The sequence below is a fragment of the Anabrus simplex genome, chromosome 2 (assembly GCF_040414725.1).
Source record: "Anabrus simplex isolate iqAnaSimp1 chromosome 2, ASM4041472v1, whole genome shotgun sequence".
Lineage (NCBI taxonomy): Eukaryota > Metazoa > Arthropoda > Insecta > Orthoptera > Tettigoniidae > Anabrus > Anabrus simplex.
In genome coordinates this window covers 79,183,244-79,196,357 of record NC_090266.1, presented here as the reverse complement: position 1 = coordinate 79,196,357, position 13,114 = coordinate 79,183,244, and the positions used below count along the sequence as shown (strand labels likewise).

The 13,114-nt window shown below is 40.4% G+C and overlaps 1 protein-coding gene across 7 annotated transcripts in view; it reads right to left on the bottom strand.

Moving 5' to 3' along the window:
* Snap25 (Synaptosomal-associated protein 25kDa) overlaps window positions 1-13,114 on the bottom strand; it is a 475,798-nt gene that overhangs the window by 233,720 nt on the left and 228,964 nt on the right. The gene's annotated exons all lie outside the window — the stretch shown is intronic.

The window sequence follows — 13,114 nt, the reverse complement described above, 5'->3', positions numbered from 1 at the left end:
CATCCCATGACTGGAACTCCCACCGTATTAATGGTACCAGTTTGTTGATGTGAAACGGATAGAGAGTTTGTATCTCTCATGGAATAACGGTGAACCAAGAAGGTTGTATTTTCTAATTTTTAACATGGTATCCTTTCCATATGGAATCCACTGATAATTGATTTGGTGGTTGTTACTAAGTAAACAGGTTGAGGTGTTTGTAATACTTCCTGCAGACTATATCTTTCTTGCCGACTGGCGTTTGGTGTTTTAATTCCTTAATTTTGGTCTTTTTCAAGCTCTAGGTACCAATTTATTTACTCTCATTACTTTCTTACCGTCCGGCGGTTTTAAAATAATTTTTCTTTAATTTTATCTTTTGGTGTTTCTTGAGTTTAACTGTGTTTTTCCTGTGGTTTTAAGTGAGGTCTGTTTCCCTTATTTTACCTAACTTAAATTAATCTTTTAAAATTCTAAAGGCCTCCTTATTTTAAACCTATGTCACCTAATTTTATTTGGTTTCTGGTACCTAGTTTTTTTTAAATATTACTAACTACGAGGATGTCATTTATTTAACATTTGTTAATCTGAGTTTCATGAATTATATATTTTCTTTTTTAAAAAAAAAGAAAGTTTGGTCTTTATTTCCACGCAACATTTATTTGACACACTGTCGGTTGGTAGCTTGATCCACCTGTTTTTTTTTTCTACCACCTGGAGGTAAGTTTGCCTTTTACTATGTTCTTTTGGTGTTTTCTGGGTGTGTAGTGTTTATCACGCTTCCGTTTTGTTCCTTTCTACGGGATCTTTGTCCTGTGTTGTGTTTTTACTGCCAATCAGTTTAGTTTGACACCGGGTAGCTTCAGAGCGTGGTTACTAAGTTGACTACGCTCGTGCTAGTGTTAATTTCCTGTAGGTAGGTCGTATCCCCCTTTCCTGAAAACTGTACAGTGTGTAAAATAGTTGAGTGGTGGAAAAAAGGCGAATGGTCTTAAAGGTTACTTACTTTTGTGAAAAGAAGCGCATTTATCTTGATTAATTCGTTGGAATTTTGTTTCATGTACCTCCACGATGTCTCGAGCGGTCCTGTTTCCCCACAAGCTCCGTAAGGCAGAGTTAACCTATGAGCTAGCGATACGTGGAGCTAGTCCTGCTGGTTCTGTTGCTGATTGTGCTAATCTTCTTTCCGAGCTTATTCAGGTGCCCATTAATCCATCCCGTGTTCGCCCCAGCAATGTTGGTGAGTCACTTCATTTTATCACTGAGGCCTTGACTGAGATAGAAGTAATAAGGGAAGAGTTCTTGGAATTGTCTCCTTCTAAAGCACAAATTGACCGTTTAAAGGCCAGAGTATATCACTACTTGGGAAGGATCCATGATTTGTTGTCGCTTAAACCTGAACCCGAGTTTATCTCCCAGTGCACCAAATTGTTGGCTATTGCCTCTAGCATTTCCGCTGAGCTGGACCTGATGATTGCCAGCAGAGATATGGATAACCTAAAAATCAGTCAAAAATGTAATCCTTCTGACCCTATTCCTCAGTGTTCCTCAAACCATGTAGTTACCCCTCCTAATAACCAAGGCTTATGTTGTGCTGCCTCTCCCGTCCTGGAAAGTTTGTTGTCTAAGATGAGCCTTACTCCCACCTACTACCCTTTAAAGGAGCTTTTCCATGGGGTGAAAAATTTCTCAGTAGATTCGATTGAGGAAAGCATTCGTTTTCTGCGGTTTCTAGTAGAAATGAAGGATTCCGGTAAAGTTTATTCTATCGATGATTTGGGTATCCTTCGTGCTCTTTTCTCCCATTGTGAAGGTATTCTGAAACGGGAAATCTCAGAGGCCATTTCATCAAAACTTAAGGTTGATGAATTTCATGAATCGGTGTTGAAAAAATTTATTCCCTCCTTGGCGTTACAGAGCTTAATTCCTCAACATTGTTTTCGGATGCAGTTCCTTCATGAAAATTTACTTTCGTATATCCTTGACCTCAGATTTTTCTGTAAAGTTTTCAAAATTACTGTTCCCGAGGAAGAAATGGTGGCAAGAATTTTAAAAGGGATCTCTCCTTCATACAGGTCCTACCTTTCCCTGAGTAAGTGCCCCACTAATTTTGATGAACTGGAGGTTGCATGCTCCTTCGCTGAAGACGTCAAGCATGGAGATGCCTCCAGAACTGTAAGTTTACCTCCTCCTGCCAAACCTGTTCCTCCTGTCCACTCTTCTATGTATAATGATGCCAATGCCAAGAAGTGTTTTAACTGTGGTTCTAGGAATCACCTCAGGAATGCTTGTACTGTAGTTAAGCGCAACTCTAGGGGTTGTTGCTATACTTGTGGATCTGCTCAGCATCTTAAGAATAATTGCCCCTTGTCTGCTCCAAAATCAGGTCAATGACTAGGAGTTTCCCAAATAAAGTATAAAAATTCTAATTTTGGAAGGTCTCCGGGCTCTGCTAAGGTTATCTGTCCCCAAAGGTGTAATAAGATTTCTACCTGTGGTGTTTCCCAGGGTACCTTTGCTGAAGTGGAAGTAAATAACGAACCCCTGTTAGCTTTGATTGATTCTGGCAGTATTGTCAACGTGATCAATTTTGGATGGTATTCCAAGCTGAAGAGTGCTTGTAAACTGGATGAATTATTACCTGTTGGTGTGAAGTGTGTGGCTGCTAATGGGAACAAGTTGGAAATTCTGGGGGCTGTAAAGGTAAAAGTAAGAATTGGGAATTTCACCTGGAAAATCACGTGCCTTGTGGCACCTAACCTGTCTTGCAACATGATTTTAGGGACAGGTTTCTTGTCGAAAACGGGACTAGTTATGGATCTTCAAGCTAGAATGTTTTTCTTTAAATTTTCTCCTGATTCGAAATTTAATTTTAGGGATCTTTCCTCGTGTGCAATCAAGGTTTCCTGTGTAGACGAGTCAGTGCCGGAAGGAGTTGGTGAAATTGATAAATTGGATCTCAGCCATTTGAGTGAGGAGGAAGCTGAATGTATTCGTGTTCTATGTAATGATTTCCCCGATGTGTTTACTAGCAAGCTAGGAGTTACTGATGTTCTCGAGTATCAGATTGAGTTATCAGATAACACTCCTGTCAGATCCCCTCCTTACCGCCTCTCACCTCCTCGTATGCTCGAACTTAAAAAGATTATTGACCAAATGTTAGCTGACGGAGTGATCCGTCCATCTACCTCTCCCTATGCATCCCCGGTCTTCCTGGTACCTAAACCCTCTGGAGGTTTCAGGGCTGTTATCGATTACAGGGCTTTAAACCGCAAGGTCATCTTGCAATCCATCCCTTTACCCGATCTGCACACTTGTTTTGGGTGGTTCTCGGGTGCCAAGTTTTTCACCGTGTTAGATCTCAATCAGGCATATTACCAAGTCCCATTGTCTAAGTCTTCCATTCCACTGACCGCCTTCATCACTGATTGGAACCTCTATGAATTTCTGAGACTTCCGTTTGGCATATCTTGTGGCGCGGCTGTTCTCACGAGGCTGTTAGACACCATTCTCTCTGACATTAAGTTTAGGTTCGTCTTTAATTACCTTGACGACCTGGTTATATTCTCAAAAACCTTCGAAGAACATGTCGAACATGTTAGAGAAGTCCTGGATCGCTTGAGGAAAGCTGGACTGACTGTCAAGTTGTCAAAGGTAGCGTTTGCTAAGCCGAGTATGTCTTTCCTTGGTCATGTAGTTTCCTCCGATGGTATCTCCATCGACCACTCTAGGACTCAGGCTATTAGGGACTTTCGTCCCCCTAAAGATGTCAAAGGCATCGCACGGTTCGTAGGCATGGTCAATTTTTTCAGGAAGTTCATTCCTAATTTTGCAGAGATAGCTGCTCCGTTAAATCATCTTAGACGTAAAGACGTGAAGTTCTTCTGGGGTCGTCCTCAGCAAGAAGCCTTTGAAGCTTTGAAATCCGCTCTGATGAATGCTCCCGTTTTGGCTATTCCAAATTTTAATAAAAGGTTCATTGTGCAAACCGACGCTTCTGGCAAAGCGGTTGCTGGTGTTCTTCTACAAGAGTACGAGGATGGGCGTAGGCCCGTAGCTTACGTGTCCAGGACTCTTACCAACTTAGAAAACAAGTACTCCATTTATGAGTTGGAATCTCTGGCCGTGTTGTTTGCCCTGGAAAAATTCAGACCCTTCATCGAGCATGTTAATTTTGATCTCGAGACTGACAACCAAGCTCTTTCTTGGGTATTAAACCGACCCAAGAGAACTGGTCGTATCACTAGATGGGCTTTGAGGATTTCATCTTTCAATTTCAATGTCAGGCATATCAGGGGTTCTGAGAACGTCATCGCCGACGGCCTAAGTAGGATGTTTGAAGATAATTTTGGCACCGATGTAAATCCTGATGATAAAGAAGTTGTAACTAACGTCTTTGGAGTTAATGCCATTCTTTCGGATCTTCCTCTACTATATCATGAAATTGCTGATCATCAGAAAACTGATCCAGATTTGAAGGATATCATTGATAAGCTTAACGGAGGATCTGTAGTAAAGCCATACTCTCTTGTTAAGGGTGTTCTTTGTTGTAAAGGTCGAAAGAGTCGGAATTTCAAAATTGTTGTCCCTAGGGTCCTTGTCCCGGAAATTTTCAAATATTATCACTGCTCTCCCATTGGGGGACATTTGGGTACGTTCAAGACTAGGGAAAAGATTAGACAGATCTTCATTTGGAAAAAGATGGATAATGACATTAGAAACATGGTGAAATCTTGTCAAGCCTGTGCTATTAGTAAACCGAGTTTGAACAACCGTGTGGGATTTTTATCTTCTTCTCAAGCCTCTCGCCCAATGGAACGGCTCTTCATCGATTTCTTGGGTCCACTCCCCCGTTCTACCTTAGGAAACACCCACATCTTCGTGTGCATTGATGCCTTTTCTCGATTCAGCTGGATTATCCCTACGAGATCTACTGACACTCGAACGACTATCAGTTGTTTGAACTCTATCTTTGCATCCTTTGGTCCTCCCAAGTTTTTAGTTTCCGACAATGCCAGTTCTTTCACCAGCCATTCATTCAGGAAATATTTATTTGAGTTGTGCATCTCACATGTAACTACTACTCCATACTATCCTAACCCATCTTACGCTGAGAGAATGAACAGGAATCTAAAGTCCGCCTTGATTGCGTTTCATCATAACAATCAGTCCAAGTGGGATTCTTGCCTGCACTGGTTGGCCCATGCGTTCAACTCAGCCTTACACGAAACTCATGGTAGGACGCCTATGTCTCTGATGTTTGGTTACCCTCCGTATTCGCCCATGTCCAACCTACTTGGAATCGATGACCTTCTTCCTGACCTGTCTAAGCCCAATGATCTTCAGAAAATTTGGGATGAAGCGAGGAAAAATCTGTCTGTATCGTACGAGAAGGCTAAGAAACGGTACAACAAGGGTAGAAAAACAACAAGGTTGAAGGTTGGAGACCAAGTCTTCATTAAATGCTACCCAATTAGTAAAGCTATCAAAAAATTTACTGCTAAACTGGCTCCCAGGTACCAAGGACCTTGTACCATTTTGCAGTTCTTGTCCCCTGTATCAGTGTTAGTTAGTGATCCCATCGCTAAGAGAATTAGGCGGGTTCATCTGTCTCAAATCAAATCTGGTTAAGGTGTAGTTTCCCTTTTGGTTTCCCTTTAATTTTGGTGTTTGGTACAACCTTTGGTAGGATGTGGTGTACGGTTTAAAGATGCGCCTAAGAACTACCTTTAGTGGGCTAATTAGGGTTAATTCATGGGTGGTGTGTAAACCGTGTAATATTTTCTGATTTTTAATCTCTGTATTGATTCCCTGGCTTATGATGGTTTCCTGTGTGAGTTTTTCCTTTGATAGGTCTGGGAAAATTATCCTGTAAGGTCTCTTGTTGATTTTTCGTGATGAAACGGACTTGGCATGTGAAGCTTATTATCTTATGCAGACCTTGTAGCTCCGCTATATGGTGAATTTCTTGTCTATCTACCCGTGTTAAGTTAAAACTTGTTGGTTAAAATCGTTCTGCTTGTGCTATCTTTCCGTGCCCTGCTAGGTTCTATTTCTTGTTCCCATTCTAGGGTAGCTTGGGTTTGTCTACAACCCTGGATTGTTCTCCCAAAAAAAAAATTAAGTCTGCATAATCTGTAGCTATTGATTTTCATCGTGATTTGCCTATGCAATGTGGGGTTAGGGCTCCCTTTCGAGATGTTGTACATTATCATGGTTTCTCTGGTTCTTCTGTCTCTGGGTTGTTTGTTTCATTTCTACTGTAAGATTGCTCTTTCCTGCTGATAGTAAGGTGTCATCCCAAGACTTGGTTTCCCTTGTAATATCATTTGTTAAATGGTGTAGGTTGAAAAACCCTTCTAATGTCAGTGAAGCCTTCTTTATGTTAAATCTTTGGCGGATGTGATTAGTTGTGAAGGAGCTCTGTTGATTGGTGTTGAGAGTGGTAACCTGTTTGCCTTGTGCATGGACTTGCGTCTTCCTGGTTCTCCACTGCCTGACGGTTGGTAATAGGTGCTCCTCCCTTGCTAATTCATCTAATGTCCTGTTCCTTACTATTCCCATGTCTTTGGGAGTTGTGAATTCCTTTTGAGATTGGCTCGTAGCTAGCTCGTTGTTCCTAAAAGTTCTTCGTACTCAATTTGATAACTGTTGGAAATTCCCTTTTCATTATTGTTTTCTGTTGCCCCACGATCATCTTTTAGTTCCGTGCTCCTCTGGAAGCTTTCTTCGCCAGGTTCCTTGTTTCAAATTATTTGGTCTGTTTCCTGTTCTGTGCTGTTCTATGCGAGTTGTGTGCTCTTGTAGTATGTCGAGTATCCTACCTTATCTACCTGTTGTTGTAGCGTTTGGTTGTCAAAGTAAGGTCCTTAACCTGAGAATTCTACTTCTTTAGCCGCGATAGGTTTGGTGTTGGGCCTGTATCTGGTGGTGTTATTTCGGTACCGAAGTGTTGTTTGATGTGTAAAATTTTGATGGTCGCATGTTGACTTCTTAACATGGTGTTGAAGATTGTGAAATCTTTTAATCCCTGATGGGCTGGCACATGTTTTTGGAAGTTATTGTCGTTTTGATGTTGTGTAGTCGTTATTGGGTAGTTATGACACTTGATGGAAGATTGTTCGGCCTTCTGATTTCTCCTGTGTCCTGGTAGATTTGGGAATTGTTGTTTTTAGGTTGCACGCAACTCTTGTAGTATTGTATGAAGGTAGATTTAGGTAACTGGTTTCCTGTTGTATTTTGTTTCTGCCATTCCCTTGTTTTCATGCATAACCTGTTTCTCTGACGTCATCATGTATTCCTTTATTATTGCTATTAGTTCATTTTATGTCGACCTACCGCTCTAGGTGTTGCTTGGTGGATTTCGATGCTTGTCGATATGGTCGTTTTAACATCTATCGTTCGGTGTTTCTCCGAATAAGTATGGGATTATTTGAGGATACTCTGGATGTATGCTAGCGTCCTTCCGCTAAAGGATCATGAGGTTTGTGGGTAGCCTTCCTTCCTTCTTCCTAGTCTTATGGAATATTTTTTCTATCGTCCTGCCTCGTCTCTGCCATTTATTCTTTTATTTACCTCATCTCCTTGGGAAATGGAGATAGGTACCTGTCTGCTGTTGAGCAACAGGGTGATGTCACTTATCTTTAGTCCGATTTGTGTCGAGGTCCTGACGGGCTACTGGTAGGTTATGTTGTGTAGGACATGGTTCCCCTTCTTCCTGCTGGTCAACTGATCTGAGGCGTATTTCACGTTCCTTTTAATTTGATTAGCTGTCCGGGTGGGAAATAACTGGAGTTAGCGGACGTTGGTTGGTCTTTGGGTTGTGCTTGTCTCTAAACTCGTGAAATTTTATTTTCTCTAAACCTCTCCTGTTATGTTTTTCCCATGGTACTGCTATGGTCTTGTGAAATTTAATTCTGTCCATCCCGGTTACTCGTTACCTGATGCTGTTGATAGTTTGGTCGTTGATGACCAACTTGAACGCGTGCCCTCCATCTATTTGAGCTCTAGATGTCTCCGTCCGTTCTATCAATTTGCTCTTTCTGAGTAAACCTTTACCCTGTAGCCATGGATTTGTTTTTTGCTAAACTTGTCATTCTGGTGTACTTATTCTGATCGCTATACTGTTTCATATTTTCCTTCTACTGGGTTATGTATGTGATTTCTTGTGTGGCACTGTAAACCTGAGTATTACTAATTTTCGGGAAGATTTCTGTAGTATATTTAGTAAGCTAGCCTTTAGTTGGCCCCACTGTGGGTGGTTCTGCGGCGTTCCTGTGGCAGTTCTGTGGAATTGCATGGTCATGTTGCCTATTTCCTAAACTGTATTTTTCGAGGTACGTGGTATTTTCTTTTTTTTGCTATCATGTATCTACCGTCTCCTCATCTTGTTGGAACTCCCTAAAGTGAGTAATTGGGGTTCGTTTAGTTTTCCTTTCCTAGGTTAAGCTGTGTCTGTGCGTAGCCTACTACCGTGTTGTATTTAATGTGTAAGTGTGCTCCTTCGTTGAGGGCTTTAATTCCCCTTAATTGATTTGTGTAAATTTTAATTGACCTTATTTAAGGTGGTTTCCTTCTGATATCGGAAACTTTGATTGTGCTCCGATTGTATGCTTGTGACTTTTCTGTTATTGTAATTTTGCTCCTTGCTATTTTTTTTTGGGGGAGTATATTCTGTTTAGTAAGGTTCCCTTCCTTTTCTTTTCCTTTTTTTCCTTTTCCTTGCTCTTGGTACCTTCTCAAGCCAAAGATATACACTAGTGCCAACCTAATTTATCACGTGACCTGGATATTTTGGATTTTATCACCTTATGTATGATTACTCACCAACGTTGCATTTTTCTTCCCTCCCTTTGGTCCTTGTTTTTTCTTTTACGGGCCATTTCACTGTAATTGAAACAATCTTGATGGTGCGTTTCTTTATTAGCAACCCGATTTAATAAAGAAAATTGGTTTAAAGGTTGGAAGGGTATTGTAAGAAATGTTAGGTGATCTACCCTGGACTGTAGTGGACTTAAAATACTGGTTTCTAAAGGTCCATTGAACTTCTCTTGTAAACAAGGTGTGTTTGGTGATTGAAGTCTGCAAGCGAAGAACATTGATTCTGGTTATGTGAAAACTTTTAAAAACTTCCAGATTCCACATGAACTCAGGAATGGTTATGGTAAAGCGTTTGCTATGAATCTGTATGTGAAAGGTAATCTAAAGCGAACTTGGTGTAAAACATGTAGGAAAATTGAATCCTTAAACTGTTTGGAGATGGTGAATTTCAAAAGAAAAACTGTGTTGTGGCGCTGTGTAAGTTTATCGTATCCTATAACTTCCGGACCTTGAACTGTGTTTAATGAACTTAATGGTTGATTGGTGCTGAGCTATGTACATTGCCCGTTTTGGAATGCTTTAACTTCTGCATGCTATGACAATCTGGAGATGGACTTGGTACCAGTGACTTTTATTTGTTGTGGACTGAAACACTTAAAATCTAGCTTAATTTCATACACTGGACTTCGTCATGGAGTGATGTAAGAAGATATGTAACCCTTAAAGGGGGGGAGGCTGAAACCGAGGTTTCGTTTGTCTCCTTTCCACCAACGTTTTGAGTTTGCCTATTACGGTGTAGAAAACTGTATTCTAATTTTCTTCTGCTTTCAACGGTGTTCTCACAATATTTCATGTTTAACTCAGCGAGCGCATGTGAGCTCTGATCGTTACCGCCATCTACGGCTATGATGAGAACTATTTGTCGCTTTCTTCTTGAAGCTGCTCCGGCCAATCAGCGCTTGGTGTCAGCCATCTTGATGTAGTCACTCTCTCTGGGGCGAGAGAGAGGGAAGCAAAGCGAGCAGGCAGTTGCGGCTTGGTAAACATGGCTAAAGGTCGTTGGCGTTCTGTACTCAAGGCGATGCTTTGGGATATCATCATGGACGGTGGATAGCAAATCGTAAGGATGTGGGGATGTGCCCCACACCCTAAAAATATTTTCTTTTTCCTGTATTTGTAACCTCGTAGTGAGTGATTGTTTTAAAAAGCTGCAAGGAAGATCTCCAACTTGGTAAAGTACACATGGCCGAGCCATGAATTATCATTCTACTGATTGAAGAACCAACCAACCGTAAGTCAACCTTGTTATTTTAGTATTTTCATCAACGGAAAACTGTTCATGTGATTTCTTCGGAGGAAACTTATTAATTAGCAACTTGTGCGTTTCGATTATAATGATGTGGACCTTTTCACTGTTGGGAAAAATTATTGTGCTCTTCCAAAACCAAGTATCGGGTTGAAAAGTCCTTGTTAATTCAGTTACCTAGTGTATAACATTTCTTGTAATGGAATTTAAGTGTTACTGGGGGTAATTTCCAAAGAAAAGCAGTGGTGTAAAATTTTCATTATTATTATTATTATTATTATTATCATCACGCCGTAAAGATGTTACTGCTGCTCTGAAATTTATTTTGGTTTTAAAAGTGGAGTAATACGTGGAAGATCCAGTAGGGATTGCTTGTGCTATGCTGGTTTATTTTAATTTTATTTACCTTTTTTTTTGGGGGGCTTTAATCGTGTTTTGCGTATAATCTTTGCCCTTCTGGCCTCCATTGTTTTGGTGCCATTGTTGGTTCTTCCTTTGGGATTGGTTCTCCCATGGTTTAACAATTGCTTTTGTTGCCGGGGTAATGGATGTTGATTTTTGAAAAGGAATGATGTTGGTGATGATTTTTATGTTGGGAGACTACCCTGTCTGATGTTGTTTCAGTATTTTGTCACCCCGTTGCGCATTTACTGTTTCTCGGGCACCCCAGTTGATTTCTTTCCTTTTCCTTCTACGTTTGTTGTGGTGGCTTTCTTTCCCTTGGTAAATTTTTACGTAAAGCACTTAGCATCCCATGACTGGAACTCCCACCGTATTAATGGTACCAGTTTGTTGATGTGAAACGGATAGAGAGTTTGTATCTCTCATGGAATAACGGTGAACCAAGAAGGTTGTATTTTCTAATTTTTAACATGGTATCCTTTCCATATGGAATCCACTGATAATTGATTTGGTGGTTGTTACTAAGTAAACAGGTTGAGGTGTTTGTAATACTTCCTGCAGACTATATCTTTCTTGCCGACTGGCGTTTGGTGTTTTAATTCCTTAATTTTGGTCTTTTTCAAGCTCTAGGTACCAATTTATTTACTCTCATTACTTTCTTACCGTCCGGCGGTTTTAAAATAATTTTTCTTTAATTTTATCTTTTGGTGTTTCTTGAGTTTAACTGTGTTTTTCCTGTGGTTTTAAGTGAGGTCTGTTTCCCTTATTTTACCTAACTTAAATTAATCTTTTAAAATTCTAAAGGCCTCCTTATTTTAAACCTATGTCACCTAATTTTATTTGGTTTCTGGTACCTAGTTTTTTTTAAATATTACTAACTACGAGGATGTCATTTATTTAACATTTGTTAATCTGAGTTTCATGAATTATATATTTTCTTTTTTAAAAAAAAAGAAAGTTTGGTCTTTATTTCCACGCAACATTTATTTGACACACTGTCGGTTGGTAGCTTGATCCACCTGTTTTTTTTTTCTACCACCTGGAGGTAAGTTTGCCTTTTACTATGTTCTTTTGGTGTTTTCTGGGTGTGTAGTGTTTATCACGCTTCCGTTTTGTTCCTTTCTACGGGATCTTTGTCCTGTGTTGTGTTTTTACTGCCAATCAGTTTAGTTTGACACCGGGTAACCTAACTGGTGGGGCAAACCCCCGACCAGATCCAAAATGAGCCTGGGTGGTTCCAGAGCCCCCAGAATAAACTTGAAATAAGCTGAAGAAGGTAGTATTTGAAAATTCCACCTAAGCAAGCAAGTCAGTCTTTTTTTTCTTTTTTGCTATTTGCTTTACGTCGCACCGACACAGACATGTCTTATGGCGACGATGGGATGGGAAAGGCCTAGGAATGGGAAGGAAGCGGCCGTGACCTTAATTAAGGTATAGCCCCAGCATTTGCCTTGTGTGAAAATGGGAAACCACAGAAAACCATCTTCAGGGCTGCCGACAGTGGGATTTGAACCCACTATCTCCCGATTTCTGGATACCGGCCGCACTTAAGCGACTGCAGCTATCGAGCTCGGTTGTAAGTCAGTCAGTCAGTCAGTCAAGATAATGAACCATAACACATGGCCTAAGTCCCCTCCCTACTGACTACAGTCATGAAAGAGCGAGAAAATGTGTAGTCCAATTCACTGTACGACTTGACCGGTACTTAAACCGTACCGTCCTTCGCAATGAATCTAGATTTATAAAAATTCCAGAAACACTCCGAGCTAAATATATTTCTTATTCAGATTTTCTTCGAATATGATCTTTGTTATATTAGCGGTCAGGTTAACAATATGCTGTCTGGGAGGCCTCAGACTCAAACTCCGGCTCTATCACGAGTGAAGAGACTAGTATGAAGGTTTGGTAAAGTGATGTATTCAAGGCTCAGGCTCGTGAGGATAACTTGAGATTAAGCTGATTAAAAAGCTGGCCCCAGACTAGGAAACCGCAGGCCCAGCAACGCAAGTAACATGACTTTTCATCGTTTTTAATAACGTAGAATTAAATGAACAAGTGTCTAGTTTCATCGCAAGGAGTTCAATTCAATCAAACACCACTGATCTGCATTTAAGGCAGACACCCAGGTGGCAGATTCCCTAGTGTTTTCTTAAATAATTTCAAAGAATTTGGAAATATATCCAACATCTCCTTTGATAAATTATTCCAATCCTTAACTCATCTTCCTATAACTAATATTTGCCCCAATTTGTCCTCTTAACAAAAACCACGCACAGCCCCCTTGATTTACAATCCCATTTATGCGATTACCCCCAACGATCTTCCCTTATATTAACAGTTACTTCAACAGTGATCCCCATTAGGAACCTTCACCCAATCAACGCAGTAATTAAAACTGAGAGGACTTTCCCCTCTTTGTGAAACTCGTAACCTAAGTTTTCATCCAGTTTATCGTCATCTGTCTATCTCACTACAGTGTCGATGTTTCTTGCAATCGCTCACAATCTTGTGACTTATTTATTACTCTATTGAGTATAACATCATCCACAGAAAACTTATCTCTGAGTCCAGTTCTTTACTCATATCATTTACGTATATATAAAAATA